This window comes from Acinonyx jubatus, chromosome A1 (genome assembly GCF_027475565.1).
Source record: "Acinonyx jubatus isolate Ajub_Pintada_27869175 chromosome A1, VMU_Ajub_asm_v1.0, whole genome shotgun sequence".
In the NCBI taxonomy this organism is placed as follows: domain Eukaryota; kingdom Metazoa; phylum Chordata; class Mammalia; order Carnivora; family Felidae; genus Acinonyx; species Acinonyx jubatus.
Window position 1 is genome coordinate 230,844,633 of NC_069380.1, and position 6,538 is coordinate 230,851,170.

Sequence of the window (6,538 nt, forward strand, 5' to 3'; positions counted from 1 at the left end):
AGCACGAATGACCTCATTCGGAGTTTCCTAGAGGCGGTAATAGGTATCACGGGCCCTGTGGATGGTGAAACATCACTAGCATGCATCTGATCTGCGGGTATTATTTCTTCAGGCCTTTGAAGACCTTCATCTGCCCAGACAATGATCTCACAGCCAGTGGGGTTGGGGGATTGGGGGGGGGGGGAGGCGGGCAGGTCAGGGAAGGCAACAGGAACACTGGCTTGCGTGGTCCCAAGAAAAGTAATAATAACGAGGCATCGGATTTTCCATAAAAGTGGGGGCGAGGAGAGGCAGGAGGGAGGATTGGGGCAATGAATGTAGGTAGGTGGGTAGGTAGAGGTACCTACCTCTTGCAGGAGGGGTACAAATTGGGGGTTTGGGGAGGGGGGCGGGGGGTGAGCAGCTGCAAGATGACTGAATCCTGCTGGCGCCCCCTGCTACCCTCCTCAAGCAAACCTGAGACCTGGAGCATCCATCTCCGCAGAATTATAAAATAGCTGTTGCTCTGTGTTTGCACCTTCATCCAGGAGAGCGGGCATATCACCTGCCCTGTGCACACGCCGCTCAACCGAACCCCCGCGTGCCATTCTTCTTAGGTTGTACGTCTGTTTTCTTGGAAAACAGCGCTAAATGCTGCCATGTTTTCATAACTGGGTCTCATGAAATCTGAACGACGACACCTTCACGAGAGCTCAGCCGAGAGAAAGCGGGAACGGTACGTTAAAGAGGGCTACTGTCGCAAAAAAACAGTTGCCGAGGGAATCTTCTCCGCGAGGCCTTACTAGCAAAGTAAGCTGTCTGTGAACCCACCGGTCCGTGCTTGCCGTTTCAGTCTGGAAGTTTATGGGTTCTTAGAAAGAAACGTTTTCGGTCACTTTGTGTTTAATGAACAGAATTTCTGAGAACCTTAAACTTTTCTCGCGCCGTCAAACAAACAGAATTTCTGAGAACCTTAAACTTTTCTCGCGCCGTCAAACAAACAGAATTTCTGAGAACCTTAAACTTTTCTCGCGCCGTCAAATAAACAGAATTTCTGAGAACCTTAAACTTTTCTCGGGCCGTCACACGCAAACGCCCTGTTCTTCAACGTGATGCACCTGTTGCTTTGCACCTGCTGCTCTCTCTTGCTCAGATGAATTCCCAAAGATTTTTACATCGTAACGTTTTCTCAGAATTGAGGAATCATTGCTTATGCCGTCTACTTCGAGAGACCCTGCTTGGTGTCTCTAAGTAAAGAGCCCTCGCCCACCCCCACCCCCACCATCCGGTCATCTGTTGGATCTTCCTCAGAGCATTTGCTCATTAGTGTGAACGTCTACTCCTCTGTTTTCTGCCTCCTGGACAGAAAAGCAGCTCCCGGGAGGGCAGGTGTGCCTGTCTTGCTCACGGCTGAGTCCTTCGTGCGGGCACAGAAGGAGATGCTCCGTGTATTTAGGGGAAAAGGAGGAGATACTTACCCTTCCACATCCTCATGGTTCCAGAGAACGTCCAGGATGAAGAGATGAAAATGCTTTGCTGAGACTCCCAGGCGTTCCTCAGGTGTTTGCAGGCATGGATACCTGTCCCCCTCGTTTCTGGGGCAAAGTCTAGTTCCAGGGACAATAATGACACAAGGAAGGTTGATTCCATTATGAGCAATGCAAACACAGCCGACTTTGAGGTTCTCAGAGTAGCTTATGATGGTTTTTTGAAATCTGCCCTCCCACCATGGGGCACTGTGCAGACAGAGCACTTTGCACACATGGGGTGCCCTGTAGTTGAACAGAAATGGGGTGACGAAGGGTCTATGGAGCTGGTCAGAGTCACCTCTCACTTTGTCCCACTCTTCTAAAACCTTAAGACAAAATGGAGAAATCCAAAGTACGTTAATCACAAAATAACTGTTCCTGGAGTGATAAAGTCCACAGGAGAACATTCAAAAGTGGTTCTTTGCTGAGACTGACCTTAATTTCCAGGATTGGCCTTCAGGAAAGGGAACCAACAGGATCATCAAGACGGAGTCTCTTGTCTGATCAGTTCTCCAAGAGGTAAATATTAGAAGCATTAGCAAAATCAAACAGATGTAATATGGCCAAGGGGTGTCTTGATTTCTGTTCCCACCAAAGGTAATGGAATTGACCCTAGGTTCTCTGGAATAAGAGGCAGCCTCAAGCAAATCCCATGCTCCATATCACTCAACACTCCTCACCGGTGCTTCCATTTAAGTCCTATTCTTGGCAATGTCACAAGGAAGCGTTCGCTATAGGTGTTGGCGAACCTGAAACAGCAAGGGGGAGATGATTTCATTTCTCTGCTCTGAGTTGACCTGTTGCCCAGCTGGGGCAATGATCGCATTCCCTATGACTGCTGAGAAGGTGGCTCCCCTGCTGAGCTGAAAAAAAACACAGGCCAGGACTTACCTTCTGCCACGGACTTTCTGTGTTTTGCTTATAGATTATTTATTGCTCAAACTTCTTCATAATTACCCCCAAAAAGCCATAAGTTATTCTTACTCCTTTTCCTCTTCTCTATTCCCTTGGCTAGTATTTTCTCTTACTGAAATTATTCTTAGCTGTCAAGCGGATATGTTGTTTTCAAAAAAGAAAGTAAAAGAAGAAAGCAACATTGGAAGAAGGAAAGCAGTGTCTTTTTTTTTAAAGAAAGGAATGCCAAAGAAAAGAGAAAAAAACCTTAAACCAAACCCGTCGGCACAGTTTACACAAGAGATTACATCATACTTTAATGAAGATCCTTTTCTATAAATGAAATCACTTGGCCAGGACCATTTCCCCAAATATGCAGAAAATGTACTCAATGGGACTGCCAACATAATACTGTAATGGGTATTTCTGGGATGTAGTCTAGCATTGTTATAAAAATAGGACAATGTTTAAAACAAGGCTGTATAATTGTGGACACAAACAAAAAACACCTCCCAAGACAACATGAAGAGGAATAAAAGACTGGTTTTCCCCACTACCGGGAAGCGGAGGGAGCGGCCAAGTGCTCCCTATAAAGTTCCCGTGGACTTGCCATCTTTCCAGCTGAATGACCAGTGGCTGCCTCAGGAATATGTCAGGAAAGTGGTTGGGTATCGCAGGATGCATATTCTGCAGTTTGCAGCCTGTGTACAAGGGAGGGAGAACACTATTTCTGTGACCAGAAGTTAGGCAGATGAGACATTTAGTATTTTTGCTGGTTTAGCACACTTTCTGCATCTCAGGTGGTGGGACCTGCTTGTTCTTTGAGGCTAGTCAAGCCGGTCTACACACGATGCTGTGGCTGTGAGGTCTTGGGGAGTCTCCTTTCGGGAAGACTATAGTTTTTAAGGTACACCCACACCTTTCAGAGTCCTTTGAGAGACCCCCTCCAAAATTTAAACCATGGGTGCGTTGACATAAAAAAAGAAGATTGAAGGAGAATTCACCAGAGATGGGAAACATTAATCACGGCTCTCTCTGGGTTATCATGTTATAATCGATTTCTGTGCTCCTTTGATCCTAATGGTCTACCATGAACACGCATTGATTTTTTTCACGAGGAGGAAATAAAAACCAAACTACTGGTGTTAGTTTTCACACATTACAAGGTTTCTCTCTGTCTTTTCCGGGTCAGCCATGGAATCCATTTTAATGTGACAGAGTTAGGAGTCAGCCAGGTGAGTTGTGTTTTCAATGATGGTTAAGAGGAAAGGTGGGAGGGGGCACCTGGCTGACTCAGTAGAGCACGTGGCTCTTGATGTCAGAGTTGTGAGGTCGAGCCCTGTGTTGGGCATAGAGATTGCTTAAAAAAAAAAGAGGGAAGGTGTGAACTCACTAGGACAGTTTTATATGGCACCGTGGTGCCCTCTGGTGATAATTCTGGTGTTCTTTAGTTCATCTGCACAGTTTTTCATTCATTCGTTCACTCACTCACTCATTCACAAAAAGCTGTTGATTGGTTACCTCTGCTGTGAACTCCGTGTAGCACTGAGTCGAGCGAACAGGTGCCCCTCGCCCCAGGGAGCCAATGCAAGGGGAGACTCAAGACCACTGCACACGAGTCCTAAGAACACCTGGCAGGGCCACTGAATGCATTCAGGTAAGATCGGAACACAGATGAGGTCATTTTGAGCACCATGGGGCTTTCAGTGTGGGAGGAAGGATACACCTCACCTGAAAGAAACCACTAGAAAATACACACAACATGGGGAAGAGAAATTTACAGAGGAGAAAAATAAATAAATAAAAAGGAAAGAAGTGGCCAGTGTAGGGTGAAATCAGTCAGGAAAATCTTCTCAGAGGTAAGTCACTGCTTCCTCCAAGGAAATACATGCAACATTGGACAGTGGTTTAGGGGAGTAGGATGATGGCCTGTGAGGGTCTTAGATCCAGGGATAAACAATGCCCTTCTCTCTGGAAGACATGTGCTGGATCACACTGGTGACCTTTTGCTTACACCCGTGTGTCTGCAGGAACGCAGTCACCCTTGTCAGCTCCCTGCCCAGCTCTGCCTGTCATTCCTGCTGGTTGACAACATCACCATCATCAGCCATCATCCATCACCGACTATCCAGATGGTTCAACCACCATCTCCAGGATCTGTGGCTGTAAAGGTCAGGAATGTCTCCTGGGAATTCCCACCTCCCTGGATCCCCCTGTTCTGTCCCTCATTTGAGTCTCCTTGGCTCCCAAGGATAACCATTCATTTTGGATGACCAATTCTTTTGTAAACAAGTGCAGGTCCCTGGGAGCAAGGGCTGTCATCTTTATGGTCACCCACACTCGAAGCAGGGTGTCACAAAACATATAGGGGTGAATACATTTTGACAGCAAAGCCATACTCAGAAATCCTGAAAATCTGAACAACAGACACACTTAACTAACCTCAAACTTGCTGGACAACCATACGTTCATCCAAAAGGAAACCAAACTGGAAAAAAAACTCTAAAGCCATTGAAGAGAGCTATGCCATGCTCTAAGATCAGGGCAGTGGGAGAAGTTGGCCCTGCCACCAAGGGGGAGCCCACAGGTGCCTTGTCTCTGAAGCACATGGGACCTAGACCTGCCTCCCTCCGCCATGCACGATGATGGATGCTTCCAGAAGGACAAAAGATTTGCCTTAATAGAAATGTTTATATCTTGGTAACTGATCTCCTGCAAAAGCCACATGTTAATTCCCTATCATGGCATCTATACGAACAACTGCTGCAAACTCAACAGGCAATTCCTACTCAACTGTAGGAATCTCTGGGCCACGGGGGTTCTGTGCCCCTGGACATGGGAAGTGGCCCATGTGAAGCTGGCAAGCCCTAACTGATGTGTAAGGGAGATGTCTGAGAGGGATGAGGCACCAAGAGGGTGAGTCCTGACACAGCAAGGGATCATTATACTGGGTTTTATGCACAAAACTGCCTCTATGTGGAACCCCATCGGCCATCTGGAAACTGACTTGCCATCAGCAATTTCCGAGGGAGTTGGGAGTGAAGGATCTACTAGGGAAGAGTAGGTCTAGGGACCACCCAGCTTCTTATTCCCCTTAGCAGCTTTTGATTATTGTCTTTTCCAGAATTCAATTTCCTCCTCTTTAATATACGAAAGAGCTGAACTGTGTTACCCTGCAGCGTCTTAAGGAAAAGGATAAGTGTGCAGGCGTCCCTGCACAGCCCTTCGTATCCAACAGGGTTCATTATAACACCGTCACTGTCCTAGTGATGGACACTCAGGACACAAGGGGAGAAAAGAATTCCATTTCATCGATCTACCTGAATTTTGTTCCATGTATGCTTCCCTTTAAACCTCTTTTTCTTCTGAATGATGTAACTCTTAACCAATAATGTCGATTATGTGGTTTGTTTCTACCCAACAAATTTCACCATGAATCTTGTAAAGCTCATCTGGAAATTGATTCTGGGCAAGGTGTGCACAAGACAAGCAGATGCTGACATTTTCCTCAAATGGAATTTCTTCACCAAAACAAACATTCAGATCACTTTGGGAGGAGATCCGAGAATGGGCCACTTGCAGACGACTGGCAAAAAAACAGTGGGTTGACTGGTTTGTTGTCATTTTTACCAACCTGCTCCCCCCCCCCCAAATCATATCGCATCTCATCAAAACAAATGGCTTCTAATTAGTGCCAAAGCACACGACTAGTAAATATGTGGTATAAATTGTAATCTTTGACATTTTCTAGGAAGCGCCTGGTATAAAACAAAGGAAGAATAATGTGACACATTTTATAGCTGTCTTACAAGGAGACCGTTGCTTTTAGCTGACAGACACAGAAATCCTGACTGATAAGCCATGACCACACTCTGAAAACCTACACAATACCTTTAAAATAAATTCCAAATGTAAATCTGTGTTTCCCATTCTTAAGTCACAGAGATCAAATATTACTCGTGGGCATGGCTACCTTGATGTCACTCTTACCTTCTGAAATAATGTGTGTCAGTAACAAACTTTTATTTACTTTGAGAGAGAGAGAGAGAGAGAGAGAGAGAGAGAGAGAGAGAGAGAGAGAATGAATGAGGGGCAGAGACAAAGGGAGACAGGCCCGAAGACCAGCTTCGCTATTT

At 46.0% G+C, this 6,538-nt stretch overlaps 1 long non-coding RNA gene across 1 annotated transcript; it reads left to right on the top strand.

Moving 5' to 3' along the window:
- Window positions 1-1,049: 1,049 nt before the first annotated feature.
- On the top strand, window positions 1,050-5,599 carry LOC128311733 (uncharacterized). The gene is made up of 3 exons (XR_008290253.1): window positions 1,050-2,027; window positions 4,433-4,573; window positions 5,527-5,599. It is a non-coding gene; the product is annotated as an uncharacterized LOC128311733 (long non-coding RNA).
- The last annotated feature ends 939 nt before the right edge of the window (window positions 5,600-6,538 follow it).